The sequence below is a fragment of the Raphanus sativus genome, unplaced genomic scaffold (genome assembly GCF_000801105.2).
Source record: "Raphanus sativus cultivar WK10039 unplaced genomic scaffold, ASM80110v3 Scaffold2660, whole genome shotgun sequence".
Taxonomy (NCBI): domain Eukaryota; kingdom Viridiplantae; phylum Streptophyta; class Magnoliopsida; order Brassicales; family Brassicaceae; genus Raphanus; species Raphanus sativus.
Window position 1 is genome coordinate 1 of NW_026617968.1, and position 14441 is coordinate 14441.

The 14441-nt window shown below is 45.1% G+C and overlaps 1 non-coding gene across 1 annotated transcript; it reads right to left on the bottom strand.

Annotated features, from left to right (window-relative positions):
• Window positions 1–9703: 9703 nt before the first annotated feature.
• On the bottom strand, window positions 9704–9810 carry LOC130505879 (small nucleolar RNA R71). Its single transcript, XR_008941830.1, has one exon. It is a non-coding gene; the product is annotated as a small nucleolar RNA R71 (small nucleolar RNA).
• Window positions 9811–14441: the final 4631 nt, after the last annotated feature.

Sequence of the window (14441 nt, forward strand, 5' to 3'; positions counted from 1 at the left end):
AAACATCAAGAACACTCAAGAACACCAAGAACACTCAAGAACACCAAGAACAAATACCCCACACTTCTCGCAAATCACAACCCACCTTCTTGCCAACCTGGCTCTGATACCATAAACACTTTTGTGTTTGATAGATTTGATGAGTGTGAATCAAAGATTAAGAGATTAAGAGATTGAGAGAATAGAGAGAGAGAGGCGATTTTAGAGAGATAAACTCAATACTCCATTAATTCATCACAAATGAGAGATTACAAGAGATAAAGAGAGATTACAATAGTCTAGGTTCAATGTATTCAACATAGACTCTAAAGCATGTTTAGTCAATATAAATGAAGGGCTGAGATGCTTCACATGCTTGGACAGGCTGTGACAGGCTGTAAAGTCTCTTCTTCCTTTCCAGCCTTGACTAACCTTATCCCTTCCTCCTTCTTTGGCGAGTTTCTTCTCTTTGCCACACTCAGATCACTTCCAAGTTACTTTCATCTAGTCATTGTTGGGCCCGAATATGGCCCGGTAGCTGATCTCCAAATAATAAAAGATGGTAATGGGCCGGGACAGGCCCATCGCAGGCTCAATGCCTAAAAAGGGCCGGAGGCTGAAAGCTAAGGACTCTAACTAAGGAGGTCACGACGAAGAGGAAGCTCACGTCACAACAAGAAGAAGCGCAGGACCCGGTCAAGGGGAAGCTGTTGCGGATTCCATCTCAAGTGGAGAAAATCCCGGAGGTCAGTTGGAGACAACTTAGAGAAGTCCAAGGCTATAAAAGGAGAGAGTCGAAGACTAAGAAGAGGATCCGATCCAACTCATATTTTTACTCAACATTCACCAGAACATTCTTATCACAATACTCTTGTAATCTTTATATTCATCGAGAGATACATCTTCTTGTAACCATTCTTTTATCACATTATCAATACAAATCCAATTCATTCTATAAGTTCTTACGGGATTCAGCCCACGTTATCCTTCCCTAACCTTTCTTAAACATAAAACCTGATCTAAAATCTAGGTGTGAGTTTTACCCCTCACAATTGGCGCCGTCTGTGGGGAAGAAACAATCGAATCCCTTACTCTAACTTAAGGATGAACCCTACCGATCAGACAACAAACCCGTCTGACCTTAACCTCCCGATTCAGAGCGATGGCTCACTGAACGACGGAGGCTCTAGTCTCGTAATCACAGAGCCTCAACGTAGCGACCACCGATCTGGCCAGCAGCTTACGGCTGGCGCTCAAACGAGCCAAACTACAACCAGTGGAACTAACCCAAGATCATCGGGTGGAAACACTCCCGAGCTCCCGATCACCGAGAATCCTCAGCAGCAGGCCATCCCGAATCAAACGGAGGCTCAGCTCTCTGAGATCCGCCAGATGATGATACAATTAGTAGACAGAGCTCAGGAAAGTGAGCGCACGATGCATCAGCTGACTATACGTCAGCAACGATTCGAAGAGATAACTAGATCTCTAAACACAACAACCCAACCACCGCAACGACAAGCTCCGGGGGTCATTTTTCATGATCGATTAACCGATCCCTCATTTCCCCGAGCACGATTAAACTTTTCCCCTGATAGCACTGCCCCGGAAGGACGCGGATCTGCTTTCCAGACACCTCATACTGGAACAGCTCCCGTGTTTAATCCACCTAACGCCAGTGCTATGGGAAGTAACATAGCGACAACTAGTTCCACACCCGGCCAGGTTACTGACAGGAGTACTCGTTTACCTCCTCCGCCGCCTGATCTTAGGTCCGGAGCAGGAATATCCTTCCCATCTGGGGGCAGAGCGTCAGCTTCGGTTTATCAAACCAGAAGCTCAATCCCGAATGGGGACGGTTATCAAAGGATAGATTCCGATAACCCAAGAAATGGCGAGCGACTTAGCCCACCAACCGCATGGGAGGATGAGCCAACTCGATTCCGTCAGGAACCTGCCCGTCGGGAACCTGCGAACGATCCAAACGTCCTTCCGTTTGAAGGACCTGAAGCTATCCGTAGATATATGGAGCGAACTCATGCGGCTCTCCAGAAATTGGGAGCTCAAGTCCATAAAGCTACGAGCTCAGCTCCCGAAATCGATAGCTTGATCGAGGAAACCCGTGGAACTCCATTCACGGACAGAATCGCCAGCTTTCACATAAGAGATACCCGAAAAATCAGAATCCCTGAGTATGATGGGACTTCCGACCCGAAAGCCTATTTGAGAGCTTTCCGATTGGCAATCGTTAAAGCCCATTTCACACAAGAAGAATGTGAAGCAGGTTACTGTAGGACATTCGCCGAAAATTTGGTCGGAACAGCCCTTGAGTGGTTCTCCGGTCTCGAGCCAGCCTCGATAGATAATTTCGATCAATTAACTAACGCCTTCATGAAGCAATACTCAACCCATATCCTGAAGCAAGCCTCTGAGGCCGACCTTTGGAAGGTCAGTCAAGGAATGGGAGACTCATTACGAGTCTACATTGAGAAATTCAGGGCAATAAGAACTAAGCTCTCGAATCCTAACAACCTAGTCGCCATCGAGGCCCTTAGGAGAGGTCTGTTCTATAGATCGAAATTCTGGTCAGAACTAACACTCAATACTCCTCCAACTATCGATGACGCTCTTCATAGAGCCACCAAATATATTACTTTGGAGGAGGAGACAGCTGCACTGGATAAACTCCACAAGAAACCTCAGAGTCATTCGAAAGGTGAATCCTCTGAGACTAAGGGACCTCATAAAAGGGTAACCCTCGAAATAATCATACTCAAGGAGAACATTCCTACGCAATCGAGGAAGACAAGGAAGAGAAACCTGTTGCAGCAGCAAACAAAACTCCCTGGTCAAAAGGCTTTGATAAAGGCAAACGTTGCTCTTATCATGATCGCGAAGGACACTCAACCGAGGAATGTTGGGACCTCCAACGCCAGCTGGCAGCTAAATTCGCAGCTGGGGAAATAAAGGGCGTGGACCTTAAAAAGCCATCACCTTATCAGAAAAGAGGCTCCAGGGACACTTCCCCGAAACGCGAAAGGTCACCTGAGAAGGAGACCGATTCGCCACCTCCAGCTCCCAAGAAAAGAGTCGACATGATTCTTGGGAAATTCCCCCAAGGAAAAAGTTTACAAGTCGAAGCTCTCTTGAGCAAACCCTCCCCTCAATCGAGCCCCGACTCGAGGGTGGACTGTATCCTTGGAGGATCAGACATATGTCAAGACTCCGTTAATTCCATTAAGAATCACGTGCGGAAGGCTGTGTCTAACACTGGACCTAAGCCTCCTAACCCCGAGTCCAATACTAAGATTTCTTTCTGGGAAAGCGAGACCTCGAATCTTGACAGACCTCACGATGATGCGTTGATTGTCACCCTGAACATCGCAGGATACGAGGTTCCTAAGCTCATGATAGACACAGGAAGCTCTGTCGACCTCATTTTCTATAACACCCTAAAAGGGATGGAAATAGACGACTACGAAATTATTGGCCAAAAAGCTAACCTCGTAGGCTTCTCCGGAGAAACAGCTACCTCATTGGGAACTATCAAGCTCCCAGTCATAGCTGGCGGAATAATGAAAATGACCAACTTAGTAGTCATCGATAGACCTTCCCCGTTCCACGCGATTTTGGGAAGACCCTGGATTCACAAAATGAAGGCAGTAGCCTCAACGTACCATCAGTGCGTAAAATTCCCAACACCTGAAGGGATAGCTACCATATATGGTAGCCAGAAGATATCTAGGATCTGCTATTTGGGAGGATTCGAAATCCTCAAAAAGTCCCCCCAATAGCAATTACAGATCCAGGAGAGTCGCGAAATGCAACAAAATATTCGAGGTCCCCCCAGGAACCTAACCGAAAAAGTCTGCATCGACGACTCTGATCCTGAAAAACAGGTGAGCATCGGGTCCGAGCTACCTCCTGAGACAAAAAAGGAGCTCATTGATTTTTTGAAAAGCAATGTCAAAACCTTTGCATGGTCCACCAGCGACATGAAAGGAATAGATCCGAACGTCACCACCCATAAACTAAAAGTAGACCCTACTTTCAAACCGATCAAACAAAAGCGTCGTAAGCTAGGCCTCGAAAAGGCTCAAGCTGTTAACGACGAAGTTGACCGACTTACGAAAGCGGGGTCCATTCGAGAGGTACATTACCCCGACTGGTTAGCTAACCCGGTAGTGGTAAAGAAGAAAAACGGGAAATGGAGAATCTGTGTAGACTTCACAGACCTAAACAAAGCTTGTCCTAAAGACAGCTTCCCGTTACCTCACATCGACCGCCTGGTTGAAGCAACAGCTGGCCATCGACTCCTATCCTTTATGGATGCCTTCTCAGGGTACAACCAAATCATGATGGATCCTGAGGACCAGGAGAAAACTGCGTTCATAACCGAACGAGGAACCTATTGTTACAAGGTTATGCCATTCGGATTAAAGAACGCAGGAGCTACCTATCAGAGGCTAGTAAATAAGATGTTCGCTGGACAACTTGGAAAAACCATGGAGGTCTATATCGACGACATGCTAGTCAAATCCTCAGCTGGAGAAGATCATATCTCTCACCTAAGGGAATGCTTCGACATCCTTAACAAGTACGATATGAAGCTCAATCCCACTAAATGTACTTTCGGGGTACCCTCAGGCGAGTTCCTAGGCTATCTCGTAACCGAAAGAGGCATTGAAGCCAACCCGCAGCAGATAGCAACCTTCCTAGAAATGCCGTCACCTAAGACGACCAGAGAGGTACAGAGATTGACTGGACGAATCGCGGCATTGAATCGATTCATATCCAAATCCACCGATAAATGTCTCCCGTTCTACAAGCTTCTAAGAAATAATAAGAAGTTCTTATGGGACGAGAAATGCGAGGAAGCCTTCAAGCAATTGAAAGCATATCTCTCCGAACCTCCGATCCTATCTAAACCAGTAGTAGGAGAGCCATTGTATCTATACCTCGCTGTATCAACTGCTGCAGTCAGCGGCGTTCTGGTACGAGAGGAACAAAACGAACAAAGACCTGTCTATTACACCAGTAAGAGTTTAATAGACGCCGAAACAAGGTACCCCGCAATGGAAAAACTAGCTCTAGCAGTCGTAACAGCCGCCAGAAAATTGCGACCTTACTTCCAATCGCACTCGATCATCGTAATGACCTCACAACCATTACGAATGATATTGCACAGCCCTAGCCAGTCAGGGCGATTGGCTAAATGGGCCATAGAGCTCAGCGAATATGATATCGAGTATAGACCTCGAGCAGCAGCGAAAGCTCAGGTCCTTGCTGATTTTATCATTGAACTGACATCCGAGCAGTTAGACTCCGAAATGAAGTCCCCGAAGTGGAGCCTATACGTCGACGGAGCCTCATCAAAACAGGGCTCCGGTATCGGCCTAAGGCTAACTTCCTCAGCAGGAGAAACCATTGAGCAGTCATATAGGCTCGGATTCAGCGCCTCAAACAACGAAGCTGAATACGAAGCACTAATCGCAGGGTTGAAGCTCGCCCTAAGCCTCGGAATCCGAGAACTAAATGCTTACAGTGACTCACAGCTAGTAGCTAGCCAGTTTCACGGAGAATATGAAACGAGGGACGAAAGAATGGGGGCATATCTCGAAGTCGTCCAGGACCTCACTAGGCAGTTCGACAAATTCGAGCTAACAAGAATCCCACGAGGGGAGAACTCCTCAGCTGATGCGTTGGCTGCTTTAGCTTCCACGTCGGACCCCCTTGTAAAACGGATCATACCTGTAGAAGGAATCGAGAAACCAAGCATCGACATAGCTACTAAAGCTGAGAAAGAGAGCAAACTAACAGCGCAACTCAAAGGTACCTGCCCTGAAACGGTAGCTACCCAGGTTTTCACAACATTTTGGTTTCCAAAAACCAGAATATGCAGCTCTAAAAAACATACCTCCGGGAACACAATCCAAATCGTGGAAGGTATTCCTCGAAATTCAGACTCCCTAGAGCCTGATCTCAAGAATACCCCCGGGGGCACCAACTCAGACCCAATTATCTGCAGAGTTAAAACCAGAAGCCGTACAGCTCTCAAAAATTCATCTGGAGGTATTCCTCGGAATTCAGACTCCCTGGAGCCTAATCCTACCAATACCTCCGGGGGCACCACGACACCAGGTCCCGAACAGGAACCTCCCTCGTCTCTTCATAACAAAGTTGTAGGAAGAGAGGATTGGAGAATTCCAATCACGCAATACATCCTGGAGGGAAGGACTCCACCCAATAAATGGGAGGCTCGAAAGCTCAAAGCATTAAGCGCGAGATATTGCGTAACTGAATCCGTCCTCCTCAAACGAAGCATTTCCGGACCTTACCTAAAATGCGTCCATGGTCTCGTTGCTATGAGACTCATGAAAGAAATGCACGACGGTTCCTGCGGGAACCACTCTGGAGGAAGAGCTCTAGCCATCAGAATCAAAAGACAAGGATATTTCTGGCCCACCATTATAGCAGATTGTGAGGCCTATTCCTCTTCATGCGACAAATGCCAGAGGCATGCACCGATTATACACCAACCTGCGGAAAAGCTGTCTAACATATCCGCCCCTTATCCATTTATGAGATGGTCCATGGATATTGTGGGACCACTAGTACCATCAGGAAGTGGAAAGAAGAAGTTACGCTTCCTTTTAGTCCTAACAGACTACTTCACGAAATGGATAGAAGCTGAAGCTTTCCAACAGATAACCAGAGTCGAGGTTGAGCAATTCGTATGGAAAGAAATCGTGTGTAGACACGGCGTCCCATACGAAATCGTAACTGACAATGGAGGACAATTCATATCCCAAGATTTCAAAATATTTTGTGACAAGTGGAATATTCGCCTGACCTTCTCATCACCTCGCCGACCTCAAGGTAACGGACAGGCGGAGGCTGCTAATAAGTCAGTATTAGCAAACCTCAAGAAACGCCTTGGAACCCAGAAGGAACTATGGTCAGAGAAGTTACTCGAAGTACTTTGGGCATGTCGGACCACCCCACGAAAAGCTACAGAAGAAACTCCTTTCTCCTTAGCATATGGGATGGAAGCTGTCGTTCCAGCTGAAACCATTGCTGGTAGCCTCCGCCGGGAACTCTGTACGTCCAATCCTGCAGCTAATGATCAGCTCCTAACCGACAGCCTCGATCTAATCGAGGAAAGACGGGACCGAGCGTTGATTCGCATTCAGAACTATCAGCAAGCAATGGCACGACAGTACAATTCTAAAGTCAGGCTCCGGCAGTTCGCTGTAGGTGACCTAGTGCTTAGGAAGGTTTTCGAAGGAACCAAAGAACCAGATGCTGGGAAGTTAGGAACCAACTGGGAAGGTCCCTACCAGATCATCCACGTGGTACGACCTGGCGTTTACAAGCTCCGAAAGGTGCGAACCGGGGTACCTGAAATCAGATCGTGGAATGCCACGAATCTTAAGAGATATTATCATTAGGTACCTAAAATCCCTGAACTACGTTAGGCTTGATCCCTTGACCGGGTACGTAGGCAAGTCCGTCATGAGTGCAGCCCCAACCTCATTTCAATACTTCGTTCACTATAATCAAAGGGGGCATATGTCTGATTAAAATCACATAGCCCACACAGCAAGTGTATGATCGTTATAATACAGCAATTGTATGATTACTATGATACCATGTATCCAATTATCAATAAAGAAATTGTTCTCGATATCTCAATTCTTTAACAAAACAGGTCCCTGCAAACATGGACCTAAGGTCTTAAAATCCTTCAAGCAATATCAGGTCTCGACGAACCTGGACCTAAGGTCTTAAAATCCTTACCAAATCTCTAAGGTCTTAAAATCCTTACCAAATCTCTAAGGTCTTAAAATCCTTACTGATATATGGTGTTTTATACATCATTGTATATATGTTTTCTAATTGGTTTTCAAGTCTTTATCGAGTCTTTCTAGTCCTTTTCGAGTCATTACAGGTCTGGAGTTGCACTGGATGGGAGATGGACCTGCTGGAACAAAAGAAGCAGAAAACAGTGCAGTTTGGTGATTTTCACGCAGAACAGTCTGATGACTGTTCCCGATCAAGCGGAACAAGCAGACGGAGTGATCCCGCGATTGTTCCCGACGAATAAGGAAAATACAACATCTCGGGATTTGCCCTAATTATCCTCTTTTTCTCTCTGGCCGCCTGTGGCTTTTGATATAACTTCTTTTTCTATTTTTCTACATGATTCTACGCTACTTTTCATAGAGAAACAGACTCTAGAGCTTTTTACTTTGTGATTTCATACCTTGTAAAGGGAGAAGGATCTCTCTCTCTCTCGTTTTAGAGAAGATCATCCTGAACCCTCTCTTTGTTTCTGTTATATTTATGCAGTATTATTCATCTATGAACTCTGTGTTTTCTCTGTTCATGGCTGAGTAGTCGGCTAGCTTGTCTAGGGTTCTAGGGTGTTGATTTCGTGAGCTAAACATAGATAAGTGAATCACTTGATTGTCTTCATTCATAACTGTTCTTATTGCTTGCATTAAACTGGCCGCTTAATGTTAGATCATAGGTTTAACCTGTTCATTAACCGTGTAATAGGTTGCTAGATCTGTTTTGAATGAGCATTGCATCCCTAATCAGCGAAAGTAGATATTAGGGTGTTTTGTGAACCTATCGGACTTGATCTCTATTGCTTGCGATCGCTTCTCACCTCAACGACAGTTAGACGGTGAGATCGATCAGCATAGGGAGCAGTACCACGACAGTGGACTGTTCTACTTGAGTGATCCGAGTTCTAGACTGTTCTTATTAGCACTTGAATAATTGTTTAGCTCACAAGTATTACACCCGATGAAGTAACCCTAGGCTGGCTTCTCTTTAATCTGAATTCACATTTACATTATTTTATTTGCTGCTTGCACGTTACAACCAAATCAAAAACCCCATATTTTCTTAGCTTAATTTTGATCCCATAGAAATAAAGTGTAAGAGTTGGTCTCTGTGGATTCGATCCTAAAGTGCTACATCGACATACCATTCGATTGTGGTAGTGTGCACATTAGGTTAATTGGTGTGCGTGAACACGAATATCAATTTGGCGCCGTTGCCGGGGACCATCTTTTTACCTTTATTTTTCGGTTATTTATTTAGTCTAAGACCTCTAACTTGCTCTTTTCTCTTTGTTGCAGGAGATCGCAAGGTTTAGAAAATCAGAACAGACAACAGCCAAGGCCTACTGACACCACCATGGGTGATCACGGTCATCAAGATGATCTCGCTGCAGCAATGCAACTGATGCAACAGCAGATGCTTCAGATGCAGCAGACCATCCAAGCTCAGCAGGCATGCTGCTCAACAGGCTGCTCTCGCGCGGCAGGAACAAGCAGCGCAGACTGTTCCAATCGGGGAGAGAAACCTTCCGCGGAACATTCCTACTACGCGCTCTGCCATTGTTCCTCCACTCTGCACCAGGCAGGACTTCGAGATCAAGCCTGCTCTGATTGATCTGGTGCAGAGAAAAGTGTTCTCTGGTCTCTCTGCAGAAATTCCAATGGAGCATATTGAGAATTTCGAAAAAGTCTGCAGTTTCACTCGTGCGAATGGTGTGCCACCAGACTACATCAAGTGCATGCTATTCCCATTCTCTCTTGATGGAAAAGCTGCACGGTGGTTGAACTCTCTCCCTACCGGCTCTCTCACTTCGTGGGAACAGGTCCGATCAGCGTTCCTCAACCATTTCTACTCTAAGGCGAGAACAGCTACATTGAGGAACAAGATCACCTCATTCAGACAGCTCCATGATGAGCCTTTTTGTGACGCATGGGAGCGCTTCAATGACTACCAGAGAGAATGTCCTCACCATGGATTTGATGATGATTACCTCCTGGGCATTTTCTATGATGGGGTGGACTGGAAATACCAAGGTGCTCTAAACTCTTCGAGCAATGGAGACTTCATGACTCAGACCACTGATGGAGCGCTCAAGCTGATTGAGAACATGGCAGCTAGCTCAACCAATGAGAACCAGGAGAGCGATCGCTCCAAGAAGTCAACAGTGTACACACCCAGAAAATTGATGAGCTGACAGCTAAGGTCGATCAGCTACTGCAGAACAACCAGGCACAAGGATCTGGGTATCAGAACACCATCCCGCAGAGCAATCAGCAAGCTGTTCCAGCCGCGAGTGCTCCAACTGCAGGGAACAGTCCGCCGGATGATCTGAAAAATCTGAACATTATGATGCAGCAGATGCTCCAGAGCCAGCAACTTCAGGTCAAGGCACTGAATCAGGTTACCGCAGACATCAATACCAGGATGGACAGCATGTTCACTGAGCTGAATTCAAAATATGATACTGTGAGCAACCACATAAAGAGGATTGATGTTCAGCTTGCTCAAACTGCTGAAACTGTTAAAAGGCAGCAAGAGATCATTCGTGGAAAGAGTGTGATGAATCCTAGGGTTGAGCACTGTAATGCAACCGAGCAGAGCGTGAGAAATCTGAGGAAAAACAAGCGGAACAACTGTTCGCTGAGACTGTTCTGGGCGCAGAACAGAGAACAGAGCAGTCTGCTAGCTCTAGAGTGACTGCTCCCGCGACTGCTCCCGCTCCCGACGGATCTACTGATATTCCACCAGTGCGAGTCTATGTTCCTAAGGTTCCCTATCCGATTCCACCTAGACACCTGAAGGTGTTGCCTAAGGTTGATGACCCTGGAAAATTTGCTTTTCCATGTTCCATTGCTGGAGTAGAATTTGAGGAAGCTCTTTGTGACTCTGGATCTTGTGTGAATCTTGTCTCAAAGGCGATTGTAGACAAGTTGGGCATTGCTGATGTTGAGCCTTCTCAGGTGACTCTGACTTTTGCAAACTCTTCCAGAGCAGTTCCTTATGGCACCATTCGCAACCTTCCTGTCCAAGTTGGGGACTGTGTTCTCCATACTGAATTTCAGGTTGTTGAGATGAACAAGGATCATGAGATGCCTTTGATCTTAGGAAGGACATTTATGGCTACAGTGGGAGCAATCGTTGATATGCCTAATAAGAGAGTCTCCTTCTCCCACATCAACAAGAATGTCTTCTATCAGGCTGTTCCCACCAGATTTCAGAAACTACACGCCTCTTGCATCTCAGTGTTCAGTGGAGAAAAGCTGAAGGTTGTTCCAAGGAAGGAGCTTGGTAAAAACAGTGAGTTCAAGGAAGTTCTGAATGGAGATCCTCACAATGATACCAAGAAACTCAGTGGGAATGCAAGGGTGAAAGAGAAAGTCCAGAAGAAAAGGGTCAAAGGAGATCCTACTATGACTTTGACACCTCACTGGTGTGATGAGAAATCCATTGAGTATGAGGTAAAGTGCAAGGGTACCTCTAAACCTTTCTCTAAAGTCAGAGTTATTCTCACTGATGAGCTGAAAGAGAAAGGAGAAGCTGCTGTGAAAGGGTTGTTGAGCAGAGTTTTGAAGCTGAACATGTCTGATTGTGGAGCTTGTTTTGGAACAAGCCCTCATGCTCAACCCGACTGATCCCTGTCACCAAGTCAAGCTAGTGACTTTAACCAAGCGCTTGGTGGGAGGCAACCCACTGGTAAGTGTAAATATAACTTGGTTTTGTTTTTGTTTGCTTATTTTCGTTTTAGTTTATTGAGTTTCAGGTCAAAAAGCAGAAAAATTCGAGATACTTCGAAAAATTCTGGGTTGCAGAAACGGAGCTCCCTGTTCTGCAGGAGCCAAGAACAACCGCCCAGGTGAAAATCTGGCGACAGAACACCCAGAATTTTTCGGAGCACCCGCTCCAGGTAAGTATCTCGACCAAAAAAATTTGTATATTCTGGTTTTCACCTTCTCTCTGATTTATTTTCACACCGAGACGTTGTGAAGTAAGTCTGGGGGAGGGTCTTCGTCGTTTACTAACTCGTTTCTTTCTTTTGTTTTTCTTTTGAGTCAGTCTGAGTCAGTTTTTAGGATCGAGTCAGTCAAAGTTTTGTGGGAATTAGGACCTTATTCTGTGTTGATCACTAACCACCTCGTGCTTTAGTTGTCTTATTCAGTGACCTTAGCAGTGGCGAAAGACACACATGTGGACCCGGAACACCCTGACATATCTCACTTGATTCTCCAGAAGTTCTCAGCCGATCAGGTTACACTGGGTAGACTTAACTCCAAATAACTTGAACCTAATCTTGACTGAAATTCTTCTTGTTATGGGCACTAGATCAGGGAAACGAGAACTACACTCAGGACTTCTTATTCTTTCTATCCATCTTGTTGTTCCTGAGTGGCTAGCTCATCTTTAGCTAGTTCCCACCCTGAACCTTAGCCTTTATTCCACCTTCATGCATTTGTTTTTCAGTGTTATATGTGCAGATATGTGCAAAAAGGTCGGAGAGGAAAGGATCGACGCAGCCTCTTACTCGTTACTGCTGCGCAGATTCAGTCAGAAGGAGAACAAGCAGATTAAGGGAGCGACCAATGAGCTGTGCAAGAACATGGGTGGAGAACCAGAATGATTTGAACCAGAAGAACCACCAGTGGCAATCCAAACATCACATGTTACCTCCTTCTTCGTCACCCCACCATCTTAAAAAAAAAAAAAAAAAAAAAAAAAAAAAAAAATCTTTCATTTTATTTAGCATATGGTGATGGAGAAGGAGAAGAATTCAGGATACATGAGCCATTGGGAAGGTCGAGCAGAAGAGTAGGTATCAATATGAAGGGATGAGGAGCAGACAGATGAGCGGAGCAGTCTGATGATTGTTCCCGAACGAAAAGAACAGTCGCTCCTGAGATAGCAAAACGAGTAAGGGGCTGTGGACATCAATGGAGCCGTCCTCTCACGACTATTTTGCGCGATATCCTGCATCCACTACGAAAAGTTGGTAGCCCCTAAACACTCTTTAGCTCCACCATAAAATTAGCCTGTTCCACACCTAGCCCGTCTACCCTGAATAGTGCCTGTGATGAGAAGCTCACGCTGCTCTTAAATGAATGTAGGGAGTTCTGTCTCGATAGTGTTGCTTTTTCAGGTTTGAGATGTAGAGTATGGAGCCGATTTTCGAACAGCAGTCAGTGGGGTTCTGGTAAGGGTGTGTTGTCCTAGTTTACTGCTTGTATGGTTCAGAGATTCGTGGTTAAGGTATGGTTGCTGAGAATAGGAGAGTTCCCACACTTTCAAACCTTTCTCCCTGTTCTTGATACTTGGTCTTGTTCGAGGACAAACAAGGATCTAAGTCTGGGGGAATTGATATATGGTGTTTTATACATCATTGTATATATGTTTTCTAATTGGTTTTCAAGTCTTTATCGAGTCTTTCTAGTCCTTTTCGAGTCATTACAGGTCTGGAGTTGCACTGGATGGGAGATGGACCTGCTGGAACAAAAGAAGCAGAAAACAGTGCAGTTTGGTGATTTTCACGCAGAACAGTCTGATGACTGTTCCCGATCAAGCGGAACAAGCAGACGGAGTGATCCCGCGATTGTTCCCGACGAATAAGGAAAATACAACATCTCGGGATTTGCCCTAATTATCCTCTTTTTCTCTCTGGCCGCCTGTGGCTTTTGATATAACTTCTTTTTCTATTTTTCTACATCATTCTACGCTACTTTTCATAGAGAAACAGACTCTAGAGCTTTTTACTTTGTGATTTCTTACCTTGTAAAGGGAGAAGGATCTCTCTCTCTCTCGTTTTAGAGAAGATCATCCTGAACCCTCTCTTTGTTTCTGTTATATTTATGCAGTATTATTCATCTATGAACTCTGTGTTTTCTATGTTCATGGCTGAGTAGTCGGCTAGCTTGTCTAGGGTTCTAGGGTGTTGATTTCGTGAGCTAAACATAGATAAGTGAATCACTGATTGTCTTCATTCATAACTGTTCTTATTGCTTGCATTAAACTGGCCGCTTAATGTTAGATCATAGGTTTAATCTGATCATCAAAAGTGCTTAGGTTGCTAGATCTGTTTTGAATGAGCATTGCATCCCTAATCAGCGAAAGTAGATATTAGGGTGTTCTGTGAACCTATCGGACTTGATCTCTATTGCTTGTTGATCGCTTCTCACCTCAACGACAGTTAGACGGTGAGATCGATCAGCATAGGGAGCAGTACCACGACAGTGGACTGTTCTACTTGAGTGATCCGAGTTCTAGACTGTTCTTATTAGCACTTGAATAATTGTTTAGCTCACAAGTATTAGCACCCGATGAAGTAACCCTAGGCTGGCTTCTCTTTAATCTGAATTCACATTTACTTTATTTTATTTGCTTCTTGTTACAAAACTCGAAACCCCCATATTGTTTTAGCTTAATATTGATCCTATAGAAATAAAGTGTAAGAGTTGGTCTCTGTGGATTCGATCCTAAAGTGCTACATCGACATACCATTCGATTGTGGTAGTGTGCACATTAGGTTAATTGGTGTGCGTGAACACGAATATCATCTATCCAGATGATTCCAGATTAGCCTGTTCGGACATATGCCATTATCTTCATGATTCTTATCAAAC